At 44.3% G+C, this 12,481-nt stretch overlaps 3 non-coding genes across 3 annotated transcripts; all 3 read right to left on the bottom strand.

The window, feature by feature from the left end:
• Positions 1 to 4,209: 4,209 nt before the first annotated feature.
• Positions 4,210 to 4,291, bottom strand: TRNAS-UGA (transfer RNA serine (anticodon UGA)). Its single transcript has one exon. It is a non-coding gene; the product is annotated as a tRNA-Ser (tRNA).
• Positions 4,292 to 8,828: 4,537 nt separating this feature from the next.
• TRNAS-AGA (transfer RNA serine (anticodon AGA)) lies at positions 8,829 to 8,910 on the bottom strand. The gene has a single exon. It is a non-coding gene; the product is annotated as a tRNA-Ser (tRNA).
• A 1,012-nt stretch (positions 8,911 to 9,922) lies between these two features.
• On the bottom strand, positions 9,923 to 10,004 carry TRNAS-UGA (transfer RNA serine (anticodon UGA)). Its single transcript has one exon. It is a non-coding gene; the product is annotated as a tRNA-Ser (tRNA).
• Positions 10,005 to 12,481: the final 2,477 nt, after the last annotated feature.

A 12,481-nucleotide genomic window follows, 5' to 3' on the forward strand; every position in this document is an offset into this window, starting at 1 on the left:
TAGGTTCCAGTATTTACTGGATGGATGTGTAAGTGCTGGAACCTAGGCATGATGGGACTGTGATTGCTGTTAACAATCACACTCCTATCATGCCAAGTCAGCCAGTACATGCTGAAACATAGCTAGCTGCCCCCCTTGTGTAGTGATGCTGCCAGCAGTATGGGGTATGCACATCACTTACAGCCACCCTGTACCAGCATGTACTGGCTGACTTGGCATGATAGGAGTGTGATTGCTAACAGACTTTATTTTAATCTGCATATTTTATTAAAGGCCATATTTTTTGTCACAGTGAAAAATGAGTGCGGCCCGCGCACGTATACAATTCTGATGAAGTGGCCCACTGCAGAAAAAACTTGGACACCCCTGTTATAGTGGTTAGAATCCCCGCCTCTCATGCAATAGAGACAGTGGTTCAAATTCCCAATGGGGAGGCCTTACTTTACTATTTATGATTGTTCTGGGGGGTTTACACCTTTACAAATTAAACCCTCATGCCAATTGCAAGAGTAAACCCCTTACTCTGCGCTGTCCACCTCTGAATCCGTTGAGGGGTGCTAGCATTACATAAGTCTCAATAAATCGTAAAGGATGCATTTACTTTAATGTGCAATAAAGGGAGGCCTGACTTTACTAGTTTTGATTGTTCTGTTGGATTTACACCTTTACTTTAGTGTGCGATAAAGTCATTATGTTGGTTGGCAAGGAGAATGCTGCTCTCATAATACCCGGTTTAGTACTGCGTAAGCATACATTTTAGAACTTTTAGATATACTAACTCTTGGATATATTCTACTCAGTGCCAAAGTATATATATATATATACACAGTTAACAATCCTCCAAACATTCAAAGCACTAATTGTACTATAGATCTGGAAATGCACCATTGTAGGCAGGTTTAATAGCCGTGACATAGAGATTATGACTTACCGTGTGCTGGACGTCCAGTGGCATGAGCCAGGCTAGTCTACGCAAGGGGATGGAAATGTCTGAGCGCTCAATCCCTATCCATTGCTTTTGCGGTAGGTTAAGGAAATATTCCAAGCCTCTAAGCAGGTGGCAGGCTCCTGAATAGGTGCGCGAGTAGGAATAAGGCTGCTTTGGATTTGGGAAGTATTAGGGTGTGAAATTTGATCTGGGATTTTCTTTTGTCCCAGATAAATCATAACAATACATATATATCTATATATATATATAGATATAAAGAAAGTTAATTCTTCCTTTCCACTAGATGGAGAGGCTGGCCCAAGACTGCAGGTCTTCTTGCAGTGTAGCCAATATTGGAAGGAAGTTAAGCTGATGACACTTCACACAGACAGGTGAAGTGAATAACACTGATCAACTTATTATCACGGCACCTGTCAGTGGGTGGGATATATTAGGTAGCAAGTGAACAATTTGTCCTCAAAGCTGATGTGTTAGAAGCAGGAAGAATGGGCAAACGTAAGGATCTGAGCAACATTGACAAGAGCCAGGTTGTGATGGCTAGACGACTGGGTGAGAGCATCTCCAAAACTGCAGCTCTTGCCGGGTGTTCCCAGTCTGCAGTGGCCAGTGCCTATCAAAAGTGGTCCAAGGAAGGAAAAGCGGTGAACCGGCGAAAGGGTCATGGGTGGACAGGGCACATTGATGCACATGGGGGTTAAGGCTGGCCAGTGTGGTCAAATCCAACGGACTAGCTACTGTAGCTCAATTTGCTGAAAGAAAGTTAATGCTGGTTCTGATAGAAAGGTGTCAGAACACACAGTGCATGGCAGGTTGTTCTGTGTAGGGCTGCAGTTCAGTCAGGGTGCCCATGCTGACCCCTGTCCACTGCCAAAAGCTCCTACAATGGGCACATGAGCATAAGAACTGGACCGTGGAGCAATGCAAGAAGGTAGCCTAGTCTGATGAATCACATTTTCTTTTACATCACGTGGATGGCCAGGTGCATGTGCGTTGCTTACCTGGACAACCCATGGCACCAGAATGCCCTATGTGAAGAAGGCAAGCCGGTGGAGACAGTGTGATGCTTTGGACAATGTTCTGCTGGGAAACCTCGGGGCCTGCCAGTCATGTAGATGTTACTTTGACATGTACCACCTACCTGGGCATTTTTGCAGACCATGTACACCCTTTCATGGACACTATATTTCCTGATGGCATTGGGCTCTTTCAGGAGAATAATGCGCCCCGCCACAAAGTAAAAAGGGATCTGGCCTGGTTTGAGGAACACAACAACGAGTTCAATGTGTTGACTCGGCCTCCAAATTCCCCAGATTTCAATCCAATCGAGCATCTGTGGGATGTGCTGGACAAACAAGTCTGATCCATGGAGGCCCCACCTCGCAACTTACAGGACTTAAAGGATTTGCTGTAAACGTCTTGGTGCCAGATACCACAGCAAACCATCAGAGGTCTAGTAGCGTCCATGCCTCGATGGGGCAGGGCTGTTTTGGTGGCAAAAGGGGGACCTACACAATAATAGGCAGGTGGTCATAATGTTATGGCTATTTGGTTTATGTGTCTCATGTGAGCACCAAGTGTGTGTGAAGAAGCCCGCCATCATGCCAGATCTATAGTAAACATATAGTAAGTCGCCTCAGCATCGAATGAATTTTCTTCCAATCCTAGTAGCTCTCCTTTTATTCCACTCTGTCTCATAAAAGCTCATAAACAGTACCATTACAGCTCTCACACCGCAAAGTAAAAGAAAATTGGAGAATATGTTCTAATCAGTGTGTTCAGCTAGTACTATGTCACATAAAAAACAAAGTGACTAGACTGTAGCAAGGTGGGCAAGGTTAAGTGACCGAATGGTGCTATCACGAGCCTTGCTGCCTGGGACAAATACAGTTTGCTCAATATAGTTGTGTGTGGATGGATGCGTAATGCACACCAATGCCAATCCTCGTTAGTATAGTGGTAAGTATCCCCGCCTGTCACGCGGGAGACCGGGGTTCGATTCCCCGACGGGGAGGCATTGTACTTTTTTTTTTTGTTGCTCAAGTTTACTTCATATTGTAACAGACCAATTTGTAAAAACAAAATGCAGAAATCTCGGTTCTCGTATTTTGAAAACTGAGATATTTGGCGTTACCGGTAAAAAAAAGAAAAAAAGTGCTACAAAAGGGTCGTAGTCGGCAGGATTCGAACTTGCGCGGGGAGACCCCAATGGATTTCTAGTCTATCGCCTTAACCACTCGGCCACGACTACTCACAGAATTAGGATTACACATGTGCGTGTGTGAGCAGTTGTAGCATACAATCCTTCTCCCACACACTCTTTATATCTGTCTAACGAAAGTCACTGATACCGTTTTTGGGGCTTATGGAGCATGTGCTCGCAGCTAGTCCTCGTTAATATAGTGGTGAGGGACCCTTGCCCATCATGTGAGCGATAGCAGTGTTTGACTCCTGGTGCTCGATTCCCACGCTTGATTTTCATCGCTATTTGCTTTGGAAATAAAATGGTTTTGAATGTCTTAAAAGCTTGTGGTTGAGATTTTGTTTAACATCACATATGCTTCTTAGTGTCTTGTATTTGGTGGGCAACGTGTGTTCCTTGCATGCCTGGTGGGATACACTTATTAACGTTTTTTCCGCGTAGTAGGAATGTAATTGGTCTGTTACCCGACCACAAATCTATGGCCATTGGTGGGTATTCAGCATTTGACATTCTGACGAAAAACTGAATAAAATCCATGAACCAGTAGCCTCACCATCCAATTAATTTTCTTCCAATCCTAGTAGTTAATTATTATGGCGTTCTTCTTTCATTCCACTCTGTCTCGTAAAAGCTAATAAATGGTACCATTACAGCTCTCATACAGTAAAGGAAAGCAAATTTGAGAAAATCTTCCAATCAGTGTGTCCATGTACAATTCAGCTAGTACTATGTCATATAAATAACACAGTGGCTGGACAACATTATACAATGCTAGTCCTGGTTAGTATAGTGGCAGGAATCCCCGCCGGGTGGCTATGTTTCTATATTTTGCTATTTATTTTGCTTATATTTGAATTACACAATACTGGTGTCAATCTGACTGTTATATACGCACAAGAAGAAGGTTTGCTGGAAGTTGATCTAAGAATAGGACAACAACGTATCCGGGATCAGATATTGCTTCAACGCTTTTGTAGTCAATTTTACAAAACGCTAAACAACCTAGTCACAACATGTTATAATAATGCCGGCATAGGCTCCTTCTAAGAGTGAAAATCTCCGTAGTCGGCAGGATTCGAACCTGCGCGGGGAAACCCCAATGGATTTCAAGTCCATCGCCTTAACCACTCGGCCACGACTACACGCTAACATGCAGTGGGAAGAAGCCTTTGTGTTCCAATAATTTTACTTTCGCGCTGAACATGCAGAGATTAAAAATTTACCGTTACTATGTTGCTCAATTTCTTTTCATCAAATTCAAAAGCATTTGAATGAACTTGCAGCATCCAAACGTTAATTCTGTTTTGTACTACTTTACATATTGTGCATTCTAGAAAGTTTGATTTCCGCTCATTTACAGCTATCTGTTGCGAACATTTGTAGTAAAAGATGGATTTCAGAGAAATTAGAACATGAACATGTTAAGGATTTCAAGCTGGATTATTGAAATTGGCTGAAGAATTAGCTTTTGCAAGTCAATATGGACTGTGTCCATGGAGAGTGCTAAAATGACAGAACCTTTGTTGTTGTTACGGTGGTCAGCAGAGCTGTATGGCTGAATCGGCCAACAATGCCAGCTACTGCTTGTTGAACTGTTGAAAAGGCGCGCCGTGGACAGTAGGAGTTCTCCTTGGACTATGCCACATTCAGCTCAACACGCACGGCCGGTTAGCTCAGTTGGTTAGAGCGTGGTGCTAATAACGCCAAGGTCGCGGGTTCGATCCCCGTACGGGCCAGTCGCTTATCTTTATTAGCACAGCCTGAAATCTTAACGTGTTCATAAGCTGTTCCAGCATACAAACCTTGCCTCACAAAAGTTTTGTATGTGGCTAAGGTAAGTCAATGATGAAGGTTTTAGAACTTTTGAGAACAGACGCAGTAAGACAGTCATTGTTATAGTGCAGGGGCCTCCAACATGCGGGCCAAATGCGGCCCGCGAGACCTCGAGGTGCGGCCCGCGTAAGATCGGCAGCCAGGGCAACCGATCTTACGCGAGCCGCACCTCAAGCCCTGCTACTTACTTGTGGGAGGATCTTCTGGACTGCACACAGAGGAAGCGGAGTTCACGTGACATCCTACTTCCTCTGTGCTTTAGCAGAGAAGGCAGAGGGAGGCCGCGCCCCCTGCTGAAGTCTGTAAGCGGCATCGAGGAGCTGCAGTCCAGGTAAGGGGGTGGGGAGGGTGTTTGAATGAGTGTGTGTGATTGAGGGAATGAATCTGTGAATGAATGATTATATGAATAAATGTGTGTGTGTGTGATAGCATGGATGTGTAAGTGCTGGAACCTAGGCATGATGGGACTGTGATTGCTGTTAGCAATCACACTCCTATCATGCCAAGTCAGCCAGTACATGCTGAAACCTGGCCAGCTGCCCCCCTTGTGTATTGATGCTGCCAGCAGTATGGGGTCTGCACTTACAGCCACCCTGTACCAGCATGTACTGGCTGACTTGGCATGATAGGAGTGTGATTGCTAACAGCAATCACAGTCCCATCATGCCTAGGTTCCAGCACTTACACATCCATGCTATCACACACACACACATTTATTCATATAATGCCTAGGTTCCAGTATTTACTGGATGGATGTGTAAGTGCTGGAACCTAGGCATGATGGGACTGTGATTGCTGTTAACAATCACACTCCTATCATGCCAAGTCAGCCAGTACATGCTGAAACATAGCTAGCTGCCCCCCTTGTGTAGTGATGCTGCCAGCAGTATGGGGTATGCACATCACTTACAGCCACCCTGTACCAGCATGTACTGGCTGACTTGGCATGATAGGAGTGTGATTGCTAACAGACTTTATTTTAATCTGCATATTTTATTAAAGGCCATATTTTTTGTCACAGTGAAAAATGAGTGCGGCCCGCGCACGTATACAATTCTGATGAAGTGGCCCACTGCAGAAAAAACTTGGACACCCCTGTTATAGTGGTTAGAATCCCCGCCTCTCATGCAATAGAGACAGTGGTTCAAATTCCCAATGGGGAGGCCTTACTTTACTATTTATGATTGTTCTGGGGGGTTTACACCTTTACAAATTAAACCCTCATGCCAATTGCAAGAGTAAACCCCTTACTCTGCGCTGTCCACCTCTGAATCCGTTGAGGGGTGCTAGCATTACATAAGTCTCAATAAATCGTAAAGGATGCATTTACTTTAATGTGCAATAAAGGGAGGCCTGACTTTACTAGTTTTGATTGTTCTGTTGGATTTACACCTTTACTTTAGTGTGCGATAAAGTCATTATGTTGGTTGGCAAGGAGAATGCTGCTCTCATAATACCCGGTTTAGTACTGCGTAAGCATACATTTTAGAACTTTTAGATATACTAACTCTTGGATATATTCTACTCAGTGCCAAAGTATATATATATATATACACAGTTAACAATCCTCCAAACATTCAAAGCACTAATTGTACTATAGATCTGGAAATGCACCATTGTAGGCAGGTTTAATAGCCGTGACATAGAGATTATGACTTACCGTGTGCTGGACGTCCAGTGGCATGAGCCAGGCTAGTCTACGCAAGGGGATGGAAATGTCTGAGCGCTCAATCCCTATCCATTGCTTTTGCGGTAGGTTAAGGAAATATTCCAAGCCTCTAAGCAGGTGGCAGGCTCCTGAATAGGTGCGCGAGTAGGAATAAGGCTGCTTTGGATTTGGGAAGTATTAGGGTGTGAAATTTGATCTGGGATTTTCTTTTGTCCCAGATAAATCATAACAATACATATATATCTATATATATATATATAGATATAAAGAAAGTTAATTCTTCCTTTCCACTAGATGGAGAGGCTGGCCCAAGACTGCAGGTCTTCTTGCAGTGTAGCCAATATTGGAAGGAAGTTAAGCTGATGACACTTCACACAGACAGGTGAAGTGAATAACACTGATCAACTTATTATCACGGCACCTGTCAGTGGGTGGGATATATTAGGTAGCAAGTGAACAATTTGTCCTCAAAGCTGATGTGTTAGAAGCAGGAAGAATGGGCAAACGTAAGGATCTGAGCAACATTGACAAGAGCCAGGTTGTGATGGCTAGACGACTGGGTGAGAGCATCTCCAAAACTGCAGCTCTTGCCGGGTGTTCCCAGTCTGCAGTGGCCAGTGCCTATCAAAAGTGGTCCAAGGAAGGAAAAGCGGTGAACCGGCGAAAGGGTCATGGGTGGACAGGGCACATTGATGCACATGGGGGTTAAGGCTGGCCAGTGTGGTCAAATCCAACGGACTAGCTACTGTAGCTCAATTTGCTGAAAGAAAGTTAATGCTGGTTCTGATAGAAAGGTGTCAGAACACACAGTGCATGGCAGGTTGTTCTGTGTAGGGCTGCAGTTCAGTCAGGGTGCCCATGCTGACCCCTGTCCACTGCCAAAAGCTCCTACAATGGGCACATGAGCATAAGAACTGGACCGTGGAGCAATGCAAGAAGGTAGCCTAGTCTGATGAATCACATTTTCTTTTACATCACGTGGATGGCCAGGTGCATGTGCGTTGCTTACCTGGACAACCCATGGCACCAGAATGCCCTATGTGAAGAAGGCAAGCCGGTGGAGACAGTGTGATGCTTTGGACAATGTTCTGCTGGGAAACCTCGGGGCCTGCCAGTCATGTAGATGTTACTTTGACATGTACCACCTACCTGGGCATTTTTGCAGACCATGTACACCCTTTCATGGACACTATATTTCCTGATGGCATTGGGCTCTTTCAGGAGAATAATGCGCCCCGCCACAAAGTAAAAAGGGATCTGGCCTGGTTTGAGGAACACAACAACGAGTTCAATGTGTTGACTCGGCCTCCAAATTCCCCAGATTTCAATCCAATCGAGCATCTGTGGGATGTGCTGGACAAACAAGTCTGATCCATGGAGGCCCCACCTCGCAACTTACAGGACTTAAAGGATTTGCTGTAAACGTCTTGGTGCCAGATACCACAGCACACCATCAGAGGTCTAGTAGCGTCCATGCCTCGATGGGGCAGGGCTGTTTTGGTGGCAAAAGGGGGACCTACACAATAATAGGCAGGTGGTCATAATGTTATGGCTATTTGGTTTATGTGTCTCATGTGAGCACCAAGTGTGTGTGAAGAAGCCCGCCATCATGCCAGATCTATAGTAAACATATAGTAAGTCGCCTCAGCATCGAATGAATTTTCTTCCAATCCTAGTAGCTCTCCTTTTATTCCACTCTGTCTCATAAAAGCTCATAAACAGTACCATTACAGCTCTCACACCGCAAAGTAAAAGAAAATTGGAGAATATGTTCTAATCAGTGTGTTCAGCTAGTACTATGTCACATAAAAAACAAAGTGACTAGACTGTAGCAAGGTGGGCAAGGTTAAGTGACCGAATGGTGCTATCACGAGCCTTGCTGCCTGGGACAAATACAGTTTGCTCAATATAGTTGTGTGTGGATGGATGCGTAATGCACACCAATGCCAATCCTCGTTAGTATAGTGGTAAGTATCCCCGCCTGTCACGCGGGAGACCGGGGTTCGATTCCCCGACGGGGAGGCATTGTACTTTTTTTTTTTGTTGCTCAAGTTTACTTCATATTGTAACAGACCAATTTGTAAAAACAAAATGCAGAAATCTCGGTTCTCGTATTTTGAAAACTGAGATATTTGGCGTTACCGGTAAAAAAAAGAAAAAAAGTGCTACAAAAGGGTCGTAGTCGGCAGGATTCGAACCTGCGTGGGGAGACCCCAATGGATTTCTAGTCCATCGCCTTAACCACTCGGCCACGACTACTCACAGAATTAGGTTTACACATGTGCGTGTGTGAGCAGTTGTAGCATACAATCCTTCTCCCACACACTCTTTATATCTGTCTAACGAAAGTCACTGATACCGTTTTTAGGGCTTATGGAGCATGTGCTCGCAGCTAGTCCTCGTTAATATAGTGGTGAGGGACCCTTGCCCATCATGTGAGCGATAGCAGTGTTTGACTCCTGGTGCTCGATTCCCACGCTTGATTTTCATCGCTATTTGCTTTGGAAATAAAATGGTTTTGAATGTCTTAAAAGCTTGTGGTTGAGATTTTGTTTAACATCACATATGCTTCTTAGTGTCTTGTATTTGGTGGGCAACGTGTGTTCCTTGCATGCCTGGTGGGATACACTTATTAACGTTTTTTCCGCGTAGTAGGAATGTAATTGGTCTGTTACCCGACCACAAATCTATGGCCATTGGTGGGTATTCAGCATTTGACATTCTGACGAAAAACTGAATAAAATCCATGAACCAGTAGCCTCACCATCCAATTAATTTTCTTCCAATCCTAGTAGTTAATTATTATGGCGTTCTTCTTTCATTCCACTCTGTCTCGTAAAAGCTAATAAATGGTACCATTACAGCTCTCATACAGTAAAGGAAAGCAAATTTGAGAAAATCTTCCAATCAGTGTGTCCATGTACAATTCAGCTAGTACTATGTCATATAAATAACACAGTGGCTGGACAACATTATACAATGCTAGTCCTGGTTAGTATAGTGGCAGGAATCCCCGCCGGGTGGCTATGTTTCTATATTTTGCTATTTATTTTGCTTATATTTGAATTACACAATACTGGTGTCAATCTGACTGTTATATACGCACAAGAAGAAGGTTTGCTAGAAGTTGATCTAAGAATAGGACAACAACGTATCCGGGATCAGATATTGCTTCAACGCTTTTGTAGTCAATTTTACAAAACGCTAAACAACCTAGTCACAACATGTTATAATAATGCCGGTATAGGCTCCTTCTAAGAGTGAAAATCTCCGTAGTCGGCAGGATTCGAACCTGCGCGGGGAAACCCCAATGGATTTCAAGTCCATCACCTTAACCACTCGGCCACGACTACACGCTAACATGCAGTGGGAAGAAGCCTTTGTGTTCCAATAATTTTACTTTCGCGCTGAACATGCAGAGATTAAAAATTTACCGTTACTATGTTGCTCAATTTCTTTTCATCAAATTCAAAAGCATTTGAATGAACTTGCAGCATCCAAACGTTAATTCTGTTTTGTACTACTTTACATATTGTGCATTCTAGAAAGTTTGATTTCCGCTCATTTACAGCTATCTGTTGCGAACATTTGTAGTAAAAGATGGATTTCAGAGAAATTAGAACATGAACATGTTAAGGATTTCAAGCTGGATTATTGAAATTGGCTGAAGAATTAGCTTTTGCAAGTCAATATGGACTGTGTCCATGGAGAGTGCTAAAATGACAGAACCTTTGTTGTTGTTACGGTGGTCAGCAGAGCTGTATGGCTGAATCGGCCAACAATGCCAGCTACTGCTTGTTGAACTGTTGAAAAGGCGCGCCGTGGACAGTAGGAGTTCTCCTTGGACTATGCCACATTCAGCTCAACACGCACGGCCGGTTAGCTCAGTTGGTTAGAGCGTGGTGCTAATAACGCCAAGGTCGCGGGTTCGATCCCCGTACGGGCCAGTCGCTTATCTTTATTAGCACAGCCTGAAATCTTAACGTGTTCATAAGCTGTTCCAGCATACAAACCTTGCCTCAGAAAAGTTTTGTATGTGGCTAAGGTAAGTCAATGATGAAGGTTTTAGAACTTTTGAGAACAGACGCAGTAAGACAGTCATTGTTATAGTGCAGGGGCCTCCAACATGCGGGCCAAATGCGGCCCGCGAGACCTCGAGGTGCGGCCCGCGTAAGATCGGCAGCCAGGGCAACCGATCTTACGCGAGCCGCACCTCAAGCCCTGCTACTTACTTGTGGGAGGATCTTCTGGACTGCACACAGAGGAAGCGGAGTTCACGTGACATCCTACTTCCTCTGTGCTTTAGCAGAGAAGGCAGAGGGAGGCCGCGCCCCCTGCTGAAGTCTGTAAGCGGCATCGAGGAGCTGCAGTCCAGGTAAGGGGGTGGGGAGGGTGTTTGAATGAGTGTGTGTGATTGAGGGAATGAATCTGTGAATGAATGATTATATGAATAAATGTGTGTGTGTGTGATAGCATGGATGTGTAAGTGCTGGAACCTAGGCATGATGGGACTGTGATTGCTGTTAGCAATCACACTCCTATCATGCCAAGTCAGCCAGTACATGCTGAAACCTGGCCAGCTGCCCCCCTTGTGTATTGATGCTGCCAGCAGTATGGGGTCTGCACTTACAGCCACCCTGTACCAGCATGTACTGGCTGACTTGGCATGATAGGAGTGTGATTGCTAACAGCAATCACAGTCCCATCATGCCTAGGTTCCAGCACTTACACATCCATGCTATCACACACACACACATTTATTCATATAATGCCTAGGTTCCAGTATTTACTGGATGGATGTGTAAGTGCTGGAACCTAGGCATGATGGGACTGTGATTGCTGTTAACAATCACACTCCTATCATGCCAAGTCAGCCAGTACATGCTGAAACATAGCTAGCTGCCCCCCTTGTGTAGTGATGCTGCCAGCAGTATGGGGTATGCACATCACTTACAGCCACCCTGTACCAGCATGTACTGGCTGACTTGGCATGATAGGAGTGTGATTGCTAACAGACTTTATTTTAATCTGCATATTTTATTAAAGGCCATATTTTTTGTCACAGTGAAAAATGAGTGCGGCCCGCGCACGTATACAATTCTGATGAAGTGGCCCACTGCAGAAAAAACTTGGACACCCCTGTTATAGTGGTTAGAATCCCCGCCTCTCATGCAATAGAGACAGTGGTTCAAATTCCCAATGGGGAGGCCTTACTTTACTATTTATGATTGTTCTGGGGGGTTTACACCTTTACAAATTAAACCCTCATGCCAATTGCAAGAGTAAACCCCTTACTCTGCGCTGTCCACCTCTGAATCCGTTGAGGGGTGCTAGCATTACATAAGTCTCAATAAATCGTAAAGGATGCATTTACTTTAATGTGCAATAAAGGGAGGCCTGACTTTACTAGTTTTGATTGTTCTGTTGGATTTACACCTTTACTTTAGTGTGCGATAAAGTCATTATGTTGGTTGGCAAGGAGAATGCTGCTCTCATAATACCCGGTTTAGTACTGCGTAAGCATACATTTTAGAACTTTTAGATATACTAACTCTTGGATATATTCTACTCAGTGCCAAAGTATATATATATATATACACAGTTAACAATCCTCCAAACATTCAAAGCACTAATTGTACTATAGATCTGGAAATGCACCATTGTAGGCAGGTTTAATAGCCGTGACATAGAGATTATGACTTACCGTGTGCTGGACGTCCAGTGGCATGAGCCAGGCTAGTCTACGCAAGGGGATGGAAATGTCTGAGCGCTCAATCCCTATCCATTGCTTTTGCGGTAGGTTAAGGAAATATTCCAAGCCTCTAAGCAG

The sequence above is a fragment of the Spea bombifrons genome, chromosome 2 (genome assembly GCF_027358695.1).
Source record: "Spea bombifrons isolate aSpeBom1 chromosome 2, aSpeBom1.2.pri, whole genome shotgun sequence".
NCBI lineage: Eukaryota > Metazoa > Chordata > Amphibia > Anura > Pelobatidae > Spea > Spea bombifrons.